Raw genomic sequence first — 15,963 nt, forward strand, 5'->3', positions numbered from 1 at the left:
ATGAGTAGGGTTTGCTGTCTTGGCACTTCAGAGAGAGTTTTTATAGGCTGAGTGTTGCACACGAGACAGGCTTTCTTGACATAAATGACATTCAGATGACCCGCCCTTAATAACACAAAGCGAGGTGGCCCCAGTTAGCAAACAACAGGCATAAATTCTAGCAAATACTTTATGGGCGTGAAACCAACCCTATGTACAGTATTAACCCAGTTAGAGTGAGTGGATTACGTTGATAAAAAAGCTAACAAATACATTAGACTATATGGCAGCAGAGTTACACCCAAAAGCTCACAGTGATTAATGATGAACTTTGCATGCATTCATGCTTAAACTTTATATATTTCTGCACAGGTCACTGAACCTGCCAAAGTGCATGTTAAACTTTCATTGTAAATTCCATCATGAAGTTACACTCTGATGAACTTCGTATTTGCACAATACTTTGCTTCAGTTATATTATGTACATTTGTTTCTATATGGATCAGTAAATCATACAGAATGCATTCTTAATCTTTGGTTTTTAAATTCACCTTCATATAAACAACCGTGTGAATATTATGTGCTTTCATACCTGTTTAATGTACTGAGTCAACACGTGACTCAGCGATATCTCAGGTACACATTTAGATTATCATATAATATAGTAGTTACTACAGTGTAGATAGTTCACTTATCAGCTGTTATGATGTAGTGACATTGCAAGAGTTCATGCACAGGTTTAATAAGATCTGAAATAACGTGGCCAAGTTCAACATATTTAAAAAGGAGGTTTTCCATACGTATATTTAAGAATTATTCTGTAAATGTGCAGCATTGTTGTAGAAAGCATTCAAAAAAATACGAGTTTTCTCAATAGCCGAATCAATTTCAGATCTCAAAGAGAAATGAGAACCTCTGTGGATGGTTGTATGTTCAGTCTCAGTGTTCATGTCTCTCATTGATGTCTCTCAATGAAGTCAAAAAGTAAAGTCAAAAAGTAGATCCTGCTTGCCAATTAGTTCGTTCTATCTTTCTTTCTTTCTCTTTCTTTCTTTCTTTCTTTCTTTCTTTCTTTCTTTCTTTCTTTCTTTCTTTCTTTCTTTCTTTCTTTCTTTCTTTCTTTCTAGCAGTGTTCATGTCTCTTGTTGATGTCTCTCAGTTGAATCAAAAAGTAAAGTCAAAAAGTAGATCCTGCTTGCCAATAAGTTTGTTCGTTCCTTCTTTCTTTCTTTCTTTCTTTCTTTCTTTCTTTCTTTCTTTCTTTCTTTCTTTCTAGCAGTGTTCATGTCTCTCGTTGATGTCTCTCAGTTAAGTCAAAAAGTAAACTCAAAAAGTAGATCCTGCTTGCCAATAAGTTTGTTCTTTCTTTCTTCTTTCTTTCTTTCTTTCTTTCTTTCTTTCTTTTCTTTCTTTCTTTCTTTCTAGCAGTGTTCATGTCTCTCGTTGATGTCTCTCAATGAAGTCAAAAAGTAAAGTCAAAAAGTAGATCCTGCTTGCCAATTAGTTCGTTCTATCTTTCTTTCTTTCTTTCTTTCTTTCTTTCTTTCTTTCTTTCTTTCTTTCTTTCTTTCTTTCTTTCTTTTTCTTTCTTTGCATTTTTAATTTCTGACATTTTTTTGTAAACACAATTTTAAGTGTAAAACTACATTAACAAACACTCAGACACTACTGTAGATCCTCAAGGCACGAGTGTAACATTTAATTTATTGTCGCATAATTATGTGTTTGCACATAGAATAATTATGATTGCTTAGTCATTGTGTCTACATGTCATTTTTGAAGAAAAGTAAGCACAATTGGAGATATGTAAAGCAGAGGGGAGCAGCGCTGTTGTTTTGACTGAAAACCATTGTAATATCTACGATATACAGTGAAAACTCAAACAGCTAAATCAGACTAGGCAAACATCATTATCTCAGTTTAAATGTTCCTTAAAAGTGCACTTATTAGCACTTAAACTGTGCAAAAGACAGAATATTTTGAAATGTCAGTCAGGATTGATCCTTCGAGTGAACAGATGTTTGCAGATGTAATTGAGCATGGCCAGGACCACAAACTAATCCAATGCAAATTTGTTTCGAATTTTACAGGCTTCAATTAGGGACACTTGATCTTCTAATTATACAAGACTAAATACCAGACCATTATGCAAAATATTGTCTCTCATTCTTCCAGCTCCTGCGTCATCTCCGCCCTTGGCCTAGCTCCCTGACTTGATCGCTGTTTACGCCTGTATCAAGTTTGTCAAGTTGTTAATGTTTTCCTTCCAGTTTATTTCGCTTTGTTTATTGTGTCTCTTATAAGGGTTTGATGGAGTTTTGAAACCTGTTTAAGTGGATTATCCTAACCAGCTAGCTTCCTTAATACACATCATATAAGGCTCAACCTGGAACAAGATCCAAGATTGACAAAGCAAGTCCATGTCAGTCTGCGTTTGGCTTAAAAACATTCAGCATCAGCCAAGAACTTGTTTAAAAGCAAATAATCAGAATTACATGTAATCAATTTCTGCAAACAAAAAACAAAAGGAAACCATAAGTGCATCTAGAGTGCATCTATTGTAGAACCATTTCTGTTGCACGATATTGGTTGAGGAAAAAAATAGATTGTGGTGTTGATAATGTTCCAGGCAATGGTTAAAAAAAAAAAAAAAGCCATATTGCAGATTAGAAATGCATGCACACTATAGTGTTTCCCATGAAATAAATGAAGAAAAACAAAGTCTCTACTTTAATTTTATAACATTTTTCTTTATATTAAATATTTTGCTATTGGATTTAGAATAATCTTTTGAAAAGTAATTCGACTGGAAAATATGTTGCTGAAACTGAAAAACTCAGTTTGGCTCTGTGAACCACGTCAAACCTTTTACAAAGAAAAACTCAATTTTATATTTAAACTATTTATTACACTTTAAAATGAGAAAATCTTAAAAACATTGCCTAGTGGAGCCTTGTGGTTAAAACATTGGACTTTGGACCCAGGGGTTATGGGTTCAAGTCCTGGCTGTGCTGTTCCAGGCTGCCACTCTTGGGCCCTTGAGCAAGGCTCTTAAAATGATTCTTTGGTCCTTCTGGTACAAGAGTGTTAATAACATCAGAAACTAACAGAGGTGAGGTGAGGAGGCCTGAGATGAAGTCAGTGTTCCAATTCATTCCAAAGGCTTTCAATAGAATTGATTTTAGAGCTTCCAGATTTCAGATCCTCCACTTCAACCCATGTAAAGTAAATATTCATGGAGCTTGCTTTGTGCACAGGGGCATTGTCATGTGGGAACAGATTTGGGTTTTCTAGTTCAAATCACAGGAAAATTTCATGTTACCATACCAGATGTAATTGAATGCTTCCATCTTTGTGGTGACAGTTTGAATAAGGACCACATATGGCTGGAAAAGATGAGTGTCCAAATACATTCATCCATGTAGTGTATATGATATTAGAAGAAATAATCCTCCAGCTTTTTATTTTTCTCAATATTTAATTTTATTACAAATTACATCTTAATTTCGCCCAGGATACATATATAATACCATTCACATTTATCTGATGTCTTTTCCCTGCTTTAAAAAGTACAGTCTCCATGTTTCATAAAGACATCACACACCTCCCAAAGTCAACATTCTATTTGTAGTGGCAATATGTGTTTCTTCTTGAAAAAAGGGTTTCAAAATCCTCTGCTTTTTCCCCAAATCCTCTTTCTGTGTCTGTGTTTTAACCGATGCATCACCTGACAGAAGCCACGGTGACAATTTTACAACCGATTGCACGCGCTGTCACCGAGTCGGGTGTCAAAAAGAAATCAATTCAGGGATCACAACCCGACGACGAGACGAAAGAGCGGTTCGCTTGTACGCAGATGGACTAACATTACACTCAGCAACCGAACCCTTTCATCTTTCATTATCATATAAATGGACGTTCTGTCTTATGGTACGGCTGAAGGTTTATTTATGATTGCTTTTCAAGGTCACAATAGAATCCTTCTTTTAAATCTCCTTCTGATGTGATGTTATAAAAAACATCCTCATCCCCGAGATATTGAATGGATATAAAAAGTCTACACATCCCTGTTCCAATGAAAGGTTTGTATGATTTCAAGAAAAATCCTGTCAGGACATTTTTTTCACAACATTGTCTAAAAATAAAAATTTAAAAAGCTCTGTTTACAAGAAAGTATTTATCAATGTTTACACACTATCTTCGTCAACAATAGTCCTCTTACACAGGACGATGTCTTTGTGCATCGGTCACAGGTCGGTGCTCCCTGTGACTGTGCGTGCAGCCCTGTGCTGCCATCTGTAGGAGAATTACAAAACTAGTCTTGAAATGTTTTGATGCCACTTCGTACACACGCCCATAAACTATTGCTTTGTTCAAGCACTGGTTGCTTTTTTTTTCTTCACTCAGTCTTCTGTGGGTTAATAAAAGTTTTTCGATTCGCACTTTAACCGATTGTCATAACATACATTGGTCCATACGTTGATCTCCAACAAGCGAGCTATTGGCGCTAATGGCAAGGAACAATGATGATATTAGGTAGAAATCTTGAGACTCAAATGGAATCCATTCTCATCTGAGGGACACCAGTTCTGGAGGGTATAGAGTGCATCAGCACGGTTCATCGTGCCTTGTCAATATTTTCCACTTTTTCTTACAAAAACATTCAAAATCCATTACATTTAAGGATTTTAACATATTCAGAGCTACTTACATTTTTTAATTCCTTTGACTGAGCAGATAAGGGCTGTGTTCATGGGCTTGGTAGTGCTTGGAGGTCCTAAGATTAAAACTCACAACTTTCTAGTCACATGTCCAAAGCCTTAACCACTAAGCAACCATTTCCCCAAATTGTAAGGTTCTCCCACAGACTTTCTACTATTCAGGTCTGGGTTCTGGCTCAGACCTTTAAAAATATTCATCCTCTATGGGTTGAGCGGTTCCTTTGCTGATTTGAATGCTTTGGGTCTCTTTCTTGCTGAAATGTGAATTTCCATTTCATATTGAACTAGACCTACATTATCTGTAACCTTTTGTGAGAAAAAGCCTCAGTTCTGCATAAATTATGATGCATGATGTTATGGATGATATGGTTTTCTTTTGATGATATGCATTTATTTTTTCTCCATAAAATACCTTTAGGAATGATGTCATTATTACAAATTGGATATTTAAGACCTGAAAAAGTGGAAAAATCTTCTCAGATATTCCAGCAGCTTCCTTGGTGTAGGCCACTTAGCAGCCTTCCTGGTATGTGTCTTCCTTGACCTTGTTTATTTGTGATGTCTCTGTGGTTCTCTATTTTCTGTATAAATAATAATGGTATATAAATGATTGGTGTTCCATTGTACATCTAATTTGGTTGAGAATTTATTTTATTTCTCCATATTAACCATATTTAACCAGATATCATGCGTGCTTTGTATGTTCTTTGCAAACCACGGCTCCAGCATTCAACTAAAACCAAGAAAATGTTGAGGAGGAAGATCTTTATTTGGGGTTAATAAGAGTTATTTCATTGATGACTGCCGTATGATTACTTTTAAAGACCAAGTCATATGTGATGGGTTCATTCTCACCACAGCTTCATCATCATATGGTTTCTGTTCGCTTAATCTTTTATGTACAAAAATCACAATACAAAATTTGCCAAGCCAAAAATGGCAAAAACAGTATATGGACCAAAGTGATTTTCCCGCCATTTGTGGTTCTTCCCAAAATCATACTACAAAGTTGGAAACACACAATTGTACACTTGATCTAGGAGACCCAAACCTGTGCACAAAGCTAACTCCATATAGATATAAGCTAGACCTTTACAACCATGCTGAACAGAAAAGTATGTTGAGGCAGATGGGCTACAAAAGCAGAAGAATCTAAAAACACTCAAACCAGGAAACTGAAGCTCTGGATCAATGTCGGATTTATTTCAAACATTTTTTCAATCGTCACTTTCCCTTTCAAATTATCCTCAATGTTTAATCCCTATTTGATTTGTACGATCTATTGTAGCAGAACTTATATATAATTTGTCATTAAGATGCTATAGGTAACTGAAACAAAAAACATCTCCATAATAAAAAAAAAAAAAGATATACCTTTTTGAGGTTCTGATGCTAGATCCTGGTGTTATAAACTTCAAACACTAGGGGGCAGTGTGGCATCAGACTTTCTACCATGTGCCATCTTGGAAACTGATACCACATTATTTTTAAGTAGACATACAGTATATGCACCAAACCAACTCTTCAGCAAGTGAGTCCCAGGACAAAACTGGTGTTTTATAATCTTCATTTTTCCAACTTGGGACATCTAAATCATAGGGACATCATCCTTGTTTACGTCCTCAAATCACTTGATAAATCACAATGTCAAAAGCACCTTCAATACCCCTAAATTCAAGGAATCCAAAACAAAATTCAAGTTAAATGCAAAGAACATTCTATAGTGCAAATTGATACTGGGGACTCCTTCTAAAAATGTTCAATAAATGTCTCCAAGCTTCAGTTATCAACATATCAACAAATGTTTACAAATGCCATGTAATGCTCCATAAATGAGTTACTATTAGATCCAATTACATGTTAGAACGTTATTAGCATAAGTATAAACTGCAGCTATTGTGTGAAAAGAAATCCACTTTCTGACCAATCAGATTCGATTATTCACTTGGTGTAAAAAAACAAAACAAAAACAATCTCTGTTGGCATTGAGTTTAGAAAAACTGCCTAATAGAGCCATTACTAATTCCCACCACTTTGGTCCAGATAACATGGTAACAACATACACCAAGTCATGCACATAACATGTTCACTCTTAATTAGCAAAACAAGCAGTGCTCTTTACTACTTGCTGGATTGTGGAATGATTAGCTGTAATTACTCTCTGGGAGATCATCACCCTCTCGTTATCCTCGGGCTCCAGAAAGGGACATGTGCTAGTGCCAGATGATCATCACGACATCATTTCTGTTTCATTTACTGACGATGGAAGTAACTGTACAGATTGTACGGGTTTCGGTTATTTTGTTGGGAATGTTAACAGGAGCAGGGATGCAGTCCAGTAGAGTAACTTCATTGTTTTAAAATCAGATATTCTGCAATTTACTTCTTCTTATTAAATGTACAGTCATCTTCTGATCAGGCATAACATTATGAACACCTGCAAAATATTGTGTTGGTCCCCCTTTTGCTGCTAAAACAGTCATGACCCATCAAACATTAACAGCATGAACTTCTTCAGCGGTTTGAGCTACAGGAGCTCGTCTGTTGGATCGGACCACACGGACCAGCCTTCAAAGACCCTATAGCCGGTTCACCACTGTTCCTTCCTTGAAGCACTTTTGATAGACGCTGACCACTGCAGACCAGGAACATCCCACAAGAGCTGTAGTTTTGGAGAAACTCCAAAACTACCCGTCTAGACCTCACAATTTGTCAAAATCATAATGTTATACAGTAATGTTATATTGCTATGCCTGATCGGTGTGTATATTATTTATTTGTGTGCTTTTAAAGCCATGTGGACTGTTAAGCCTAAATCTTCCATGTTGCTCATGTGTTATGGCTGTTGTGGCACCAAACGTACCCTTAGGAATTATTAAAGTGCTCTCGTCTCCACTCTACTCTGCTTTACTCTACTGTAACATGAAACTGTCTACGGACTGTAACTTGAGATTTGGATTCAACTGGGATTAACGGAAGCCATAAAAAGCCTTAATATTCTATGCGTAAAAACCTTGATTGTTTTGACTTTTGACAAATGCATGTATGTGGACATCTGGCACCCGAATGAACACAAATTCTAGTTATACACCAATCAGGCATAACTTTATGGCCACTGATCAGTCGTAATCTTATCTTATTAATATTGTGTTGGTCCCCCTTTTGTTGCCAAAACAGTCCTGACCCTTCGAGCATTAACAGCGTTAACGTCTTCAGCAATTTGAGCTATTCCCAACTTGTCTTTACGCTTGAACATTTTTCCTGCTTCTAACACATCATCTATGTGGACAAAATGTTTACTTGCTACCTAATATATCCCACACACTAACAGGTGCCATGATGAAGAGATAATCAGTGTTTTTCACTTCACCAGTTCTAATGGTATAATGTCATAATGTTATGCCTGATCAGTGTATTTGAGAGTTGATGTGATTCAAAGAGTTAACAAACCCATGCTGGTTCTTAATTTTAAACATCAGTCACCAACATACGAATCAAACAAACCATTTAGCCTTTTCGTAACGACCTCCTTCTCTCAGTGATTGGTCTGAATAATAGATCTAGGGGGGTCTCATGTGGAGCTTATAAAAAATACATTGCACCAAAGAAGCACTGCTCTAAACAACCCCATCCACAGGGGACCCAGTGCCACCCAAGAGCCCTGGTCACTCTGTGAAAGTGCTTCTGTGATGTGTGTGTGCAGAGGTTTCTACTAAGGGTATGCGTGCTTGCATGCATGTCATTCACCTCAAGAACTTCCTGTGGCGTGGTGTGTAATCTCAAAACATTACACGTATCAAACCGAAGATTTTGTATTTGTTTTGGCTCCAGGCTACTCTATGCTTTTTGTATGATTTCCACTGGTTTTTGGACTTTCAACCGAGTCCCAAAATTCCTTAGTCAAATCCCCACCTCTCTTCTCCCCCCTCCTCTTTCAGGCATTTCCCTCTTCCCTGTCTCCCCTCTCCTCCCTCCTTCACTCTCTCGCTCTCTCTCTCTCTCACCTCGTGCCTCCTCCTCAGATGTATTCTTCAGTCAGTGGGCTGGAACTGCAGCGGCGGCTGGAGGAGGCCAGACTGAGAGAAAGAAAGAGAGGGAGCGAGAGAGAGAGAGAGAGAGAGAGAGAGAGAGAGATAGAGCATGAATAGAGAGCGGGTGGAGGGGCTGTGCAACGTCTGGGTCAGCGTGGTCTGTCATCTTGAACGATTGAAGCGAGAGCGAGCGAGCGAGTAAATGAGAGCGTGTGTGTGTGTATGTGTGTGTGAGAGAGATAGAGAGAGAGGGAGCGCAGCAGGAGCGAGGAGGTAGAGATGTCAGAGGATGTGGTTTTCCTGAGCTTGCAGAACACAGCGCAGGCATAGTTTGAGCATGACCTCAACGCAGGCACGCAAGAAGTGAGCTCTCCGTGCTCCGCTTAGCTCCTCCGCACAACTCGAACCAGCGGGATTCTGAGTGAACAGAGCCGCACGAAAAAAAGTGCCCACCGAGGAACCCACCACGGACTCGCTCTCCTAATCTGGAGCTCCAGAACTTCACAAAGGAACCTGGGAATTTTTTTGACACACGTCATTCCACGTTCTTTTGTTTTTTTGGGGGGGGTTTTCTGCTTCATGCTGTTTGTGAACTTGGAGGTGAAGATTTCAGATTGCTGAGACTTTACGCACCTGTGGATCTCTCACGGCCAAGCAGGTAAGATCTCGACGTGCATGACAGGATTCTTCTCAGACTCCTCAGAGTCCTCAGAAGTTTTTTTCTTTGCAAAATCGTCACGCTGTCTTATAGCTTAACAATGAATGTCCTAAAGAATTACAGCAAAATTACTAAAATTCGGATTAAAGATATAAAACTGTGCCCTTTTCTGATTTCTATCCAAAGCAATACCAAAGGCACTGATCAATAATCCTTACAATTCTTCCATGGTTTACGGCTTAATGCAGGTGTGTGTGTGTGTGTGTGTGTGTGTGTGTGTGTGTGTGTGTGCACATCTAAAATAGTTGCAAATGACCCAAAGATCCCAAATAAGTTTTCTCTCACTTCAAGGGTGAAACGCTCAAAAAGCGACTCTTCATAAAATAGTATTTTCAAAAGTGATTATTGGACACCAGCTCCATGCGTGAGCAATTTTCAAGATCGTTTTAATCCGATTTCATTCGGATCCGAAACATTTTTAGATCTGTTTAGGCTTAAGACCATTAGGGAGGTGCTCGATGAAGGGCATATCACTGTTGATGATCAGCCATGGCAAGCCACAAGCCTCATAACTTCCCACATACTCTCACATAAAACACACACACACACACACACACACTTAAATCTCTCACAGAAGAACGTTCTGGTTCTCGGCGAGTCACATGAACGAAGCGTGATATGGACGTCAGCTTTGAGACCCGACTGCTCCGCTGGTCTTCTTAATTTTTTTTTTCATTCTTCACTTTTTTAACAAGCCTTTCTTGTCGACTTTGCCCTTGTTAGTGCTAAGAGAATGGAGGTCAAGGGTATTTCAGAAAAAGAATAGCTGAGGGTAAAAGAGAACTGGAAAAAGATGATAAAGGGAGAGTGAGAGAATGTGGGCAAGTGGAGAGAAAGAAAGTAGAGAAGAGGGCAAGAGAGGGCAAACTGTCATTAATCAGTTCCAGCAGCTGCCTGCGAGGCAGGCTGTGTTCGCCCGTGCTGGCTCTCAGTAACCCATGCACACAGAGGAGCTTGTGCTGCTGGAGCGTCGTGTCAACTGCTGTCACATCTTTACAGTCAGCTGTGAGACATTTTGGACTCAATAAGCATTCTCGCTTCAAATGTGGTGATCTTTTATGCTCCGTAAAGTCTTGCAAAGCTTCTACAGAGACGTAGAAACCCAAACGACTACCATTTTCTAGCACAACCCCAATGGCAACACTGCTTTATATTTATCAGGATTGTGATCAATCTGTGAACACTATTGTACATGCTCCCTGGGGAGAAGATCAGTCATATAGATACACAATCACACCCAGAGGAAATTTAGTGTTTCCAGAAGACCGACTGATACGTTTTGGGGAGATGTGGGTGGGAAACCATAAAAAACCAAGAGGAAATAAATCCTTGCATTTACCAAGATCAACAAAACAGCCTCTTCAAACACGTCGTTAAAAAATCTTCACTGAACAAATAAAACGACTGTAATATTACAAAGTAGAGAAACCATTAGTATTCAATAGACAAATAAAATAATGGCAATATCGCCTCTTCTGTGAAATAAATACAAGCCAAAGCAGATACAGCTGCCGTGCAAAATGCTAATGGTAACGATAATTGTCAAAATATAGCGAAGCAAAAAGTACATATATTGAATCATAAATGTCGTTGGGTAGAGAGTGAAAATTGCTTATAGCTTTGAAACTAAAAAGTAGCCAAAAAACTACTTAAGTACAGTTACTACATTTACAATACATTACAACACTTTTTCCAAGGAAAGGTGCAAAGTACTGTGTGTTCAAATGATGTGCAACTTCAGGTATAAGGTAAGATTTGTTTGTTTTTTTCTTTCAGAACATTTGGAAACGGAATCGGCATTGTACTGTAGCTTTTTTAATGTACAAGATTAAATCCCAAAGGCAATGTCCTGTTTGTATAACAAAAAAACCCATCAAATGTACTCACCAGAACACAAAAATGTAAGTAAGTATACATAAAAAAATAAAAAATCAGCACAAAATAAGCCAACACGTTATAATACTAAAAATATACATCTTCCAAAAGCTTATGTTGAAAACATTCACTGCTACCATGTCCAGCTCAGACATTTCTCCTGTTTGACGTGTCCGTGACGTCAGTTCGGATTCCCCATACTGCCTTACGCACCGCTATGAACATCGATTTTCCCGCAATTAAAGTAGGAGATCCGTTTTGATGAATCAGCTTGCATGCCAGCTTGACTGTTTGCCATAAAAGGTCTCTTCCGACCACCCAAAGGCAATAAAAACCCATTAACCGCCTGTTCCGTCTGTCCATCTCTGGCTAACAGCACTGTTTCAGGTTTATATCCATGAGTCATGAAAAATTCGCTGTTCGTTACAAGTCTGGTGTTGTTTGCTAATTAATTCCAGTCGTCGTTACCTACGAGCTTGGCAGATGTCCTTGCTTTCCAAGGCATGTGATTAACGGATCGCTCGGAAACCTCCAATATTTTGATAACCCAATTAGGATCAGAAATCCTCTCGCACCCAATTAAGCTAAATAGGACAACTTTGCTGGCATCTGAAACAGTACTGCACCATACCATACTGTGTGGAAGTGACTTTGAAATGACTGACACCTTTTTCCTTTATATACAGTGTATTGTAAATTTTTTTCCTTTTTTTGTTTTGCCACCCTTGTCTTGGCGAGAGCTTTTGTGGTCCGTGTAATTAGGGCAGAGGTTCTCCCGCAGAGTTCCTCCTCACTCTGGGCCCGGCCACAGCAGAAAATGAAGTTGACTCTTTTCCTACAAGACAGACTTCAGATCAGATGGCTTGAAAAAAAAAAAGAGTCGGCTTATTCGGGCGCTTTGACGGAAGATGAATGGCTATTTCTGCCCCTTGCCGCTATGCCCTGCCACTTTGAATGGATTATGCTCTCTTGGTTCAAGGGAAGATTAGCTTCCTCTTTTTCCCGACGTGCTGACGGAGGCCCTGGGCGCAAACCTCGCCACTTTGTCATGAGATGGAATATTAAAAGGCAGTCTGAGCAAAAAAGGTGTGAGGAAGCTGTAGGCCTGCAGTTGTTTAGCGAGCGACTGACGGTTAAGCATGAAAGGGAAAGCGAGCACCTCAGATATTTCTCAAAAGATGAATGGTTAATGGGTGGTCAAGGTAATTGCAGCTGTATTGATCTGGTAATGTTTAAGAAGGAGATGTCAATATCCTGTTCGAGGGAGGAAAACCGACTTGGCCTCCACATGCCCTATTAAAAAATAAATAAATAAATAAACATGACTGGGAGCAAATTTAGATCATGCCATGATTATTCCACTGGAATGTTCACATGCTAGGCCAAAGAAACTAGCTATGTGTGGTCTTTTTCATTTATTGAGTTCTTTCCTCACTTTTATAGACTTTTTTTTCTGTGCCTGTGCATAAAACCTGTTTCTGCCGCAGGAATATTCCAGCAAAAGGTGCACGATGAATGCAGGAAATGATTTGTCTGGCTAAATCTGAATTAGAAAAGGAGAGAAGAGAGATGAGGAGAAAGGTGGGGGGGTAGAGACAGAAAGGGGGGTGAGCAAAAGAGAGAGATATTGTCGCCTTTTATTCTGCCTTGTATGAAATGGTTGTCAAGGGGCCGGTTCCCATGGCAATTCCATCGGCCGGGGCCGGGTTCCCAGCATGGTCATGGCCAGGTCTGGAGATGTTGGGCGGATGGATTTTTGTCTCTTGTCCCTTTGAATGCTTTTTGTCAGAAATGTTCTAAAAAGATTTTTCAGCAAAAGAACCATATCAGACATGCACTGACTGAAAAATTTGTTAATTTGTTAATATTCTCTCCACACTAATATTTCGATGTCTGAACATTTGCATACAATAATACATAGTATTGATAAAAAAAAAAAAGCTGTCATCGAGTGATGTACTACATTTAACACTGCCTACAGGCATTTCCAAACCATATACTTGAAACAACAACTGTAGTGGGACAATAAAATTTGAAAATAAATGAAATAAATGAATGAAAGTCATACCTCGGCGACTCTAATTTTCCTACCGTGAATCGCTGCAGCTTCTGTAGTAGAGCCTCACTTGCTGTTTATCCAATCAAATCAGTTTATGTAAATCATTTAGCTGAAGGCAGTTCATCAGGACTGAAACTAGCTACAAGGCAATCATAGTTTTTTATATTTGTTATATATGGTTTATATACAGTAAGACCAAAGAAAAGAACTGAGAGAAGTATGGGGTAGATTTTTTTCCAGAGACATCTGGCATTGTTCGAAATCACGTCAATAAAAACTTAATTGTTGTCATGTTAACCGCTCATCCAGAACTTATAATAATAATATTCATGAAGTCTATTTAAGTGCAGAAATGGCAAAAGTACACACTTTCTTCACTCAAGTAGAAGTGCAGATTCTCATGTTTTGAAAGACTGCAGTAAAAGTTGAAGTTCTGACTACACTTTTTCACCCAAGTAAAGTAAAGAAGTTCAGGCTCTGACATATACTTCAGTAAAAAGTAGTCATTATTACTACCTGTTTTAGTGTCATGCTGGTAACTAAACCTCACATCAAATTTATATATAGATATAAAAAGATTTTTGTTCTCTAATGAATGTATTCAGGCTGAACATCCACCATATAGAACACATGCAGATAAAAGATGATGATCAGGTGATCAGAAATGTGTCAGCTCTCAGTCATGTTTACATCACTGACTCCCTCTGTCTCATCCACATTAACCTCAGACGACTTGTTAGTTTCGTTAACTAGTCTACGTCTGTGGTGTGTGAGAGCCAGGAAATCATACACCAGTGGTAAATTAAAAAAGCCACCCAATGACAGGAAATATTTTGATGGGCTGAAAATGGTGTGCAATGAGAAGAAAAAATATTTTTCATTTCTCCAAATAGATTAAAGCTAAAGTAACGAGTCTGTTACTGTATGATGTAAGAAGTAGAAAGAACAGATATTTGTGTAAATAATTTAATGAGTGAAAGTAAAAAAGTTGTCCGAAAAAGAAATAGTGAAGTAAAGTACTGATACTGATGTTGATTCGTACAAAATTGTAAGAAAGATATGAACAATAATTTACATTTGGCAGACCCTTTTATCCAGAGCTACTTACATTTATCTCATCAACACACTGAGGAGCTATAGGTTTATTAGCCTTGTTCAGGGGCCCAGAAGTGGTTTGGTGTGGCTGGGATTTGAACTCAAGACCTTTACAGTCCAATGCCTTAACCACTAAGTTACCACCTCCCTTCATCTTTTAAACCTAAACTTTGTAGCTTTATAATCTCTGAGACTGACAGGCTCATCAAATCCCAATTATTTCTGAATATTTGGTTTTACTTTATATAAAACGATTGATTTTCTATCTATTTTTGTCATTTTATTTTTTTTAACTCAAGATACCTTTTTTGAAATATTGCTTCTCTTTTTTTGATTGACTTGTTTGATTTTTCTTTCATTCTGACATGTTGTAAAGGTTGTTGTGTTGATCTTAGTAAATGCATTCCTGAGGTGTAGAATTTGATTCGTATTTTAGTAAACAAAACCTCACAAATCAACAGTTTTTAGCTTTTCATTTTCATGGGTCTTGGTGTTTAGGACTAGTAAAGCTCTGTTTAGATAGTCAGATTTTTATTTAAGCTATATTGGATTTTCCACTTGGTGTACAGTAAGGTAGCTATAGTTTTACTCAAATATGATTTTCAGGTACTTTTTACACTTATAAGTTATTGCGGTTTGGGATAAACACATTTCCTTTGACAAACCAATCAAATTTGACAGCCTTTTGTAAACCTTTTCTATCCCCCAAACTATACCACCAACCTCCCACTCACACGCTTCCATCCAATCTTCGCCACTTCAACCCCTTCATAAAAACTATCCAATCATACCTACATTACAGGTACATCTTTCCTATTACTCCCTCACCTCCTCATTTGCTCTTTTGGCCAATTCCAAGATCACATACTTCACATTTGACCCCATATCAAGTAGTGGAGTGTCATCACTTATTAAGGGTTAGCATCAAACAATCCTTCACAGACTGTTGAGGTTGACATCATATGGCTCATATGGAAACAACTCCTATTAAAGATGAGAGTTAACTGTAGACCTGCGTGGGCAATAAAAAACGTCTTCGGTTTTTTCCTCAGGACACAAACTCCCACGGTTAGCTTAACATTTGCTCTACAATGGGTCACAGTGCTTTCCTACAAATGCCAAAGTGCGTTTTAGAGCTTTTGAGTCTTGTTTTTCACACACACACACACACACACACACACACACACACACACACACACACACACACACACACACACAGACACATACTTACACACAATGCTCCCACCTAGGTGAAGAGTCTCATGCAGGAAGCACAGGAAGGAAACAAGAAGTCCAAACAAGGCATCCCAGAGAGTGGCTTCCCTGCTGATCGGACAAAAATACAGGGCAGGAAGCTGCGCCTTAGAGCTCTTTGTCACTTAACAAGAATAAAGGTCACTCACGCTTGTCATTCTTTAAACTCTTCAACGTGTCTCGCCTCTAATCGCGGCTAATCAAGCTCTTTGTAATTAAACACTGGCGTAT

At 38.4% G+C, this 15,963-nt stretch overlaps 1 protein-coding gene across 3 annotated transcripts in view; it reads left to right on the forward strand.

Annotated features, from left to right (window-relative positions):
- The first annotated feature begins 8,706 nt into the window (after positions 1-8,706).
- LOC124403618 (raftlin-like) overlaps positions 8,707-15,963 on the forward strand; it is a 96,905-nt gene continuing 89,648 nt past the window's right edge. For 2 of the 3 annotated variants that reach the window (XR_006928919.1, XM_046877294.1), the window contains exon 1: positions 8,708-9,389. The gene's annotated coding sequence lies outside the window, so the exon portion shown is untranslated. Of the gene's footprint in view, positions 9,390-15,963 lie in introns of all 3 variants that reach the window. The other variant, XM_046877295.1, reaches the window with a different exon arrangement.

This window comes from Silurus meridionalis, chromosome 21, assembly GCF_014805685.1.
Source record: "Silurus meridionalis isolate SWU-2019-XX chromosome 21, ASM1480568v1, whole genome shotgun sequence".
Classification (NCBI taxonomy): domain Eukaryota; kingdom Metazoa; phylum Chordata; class Actinopteri; order Siluriformes; family Siluridae; genus Silurus; species Silurus meridionalis.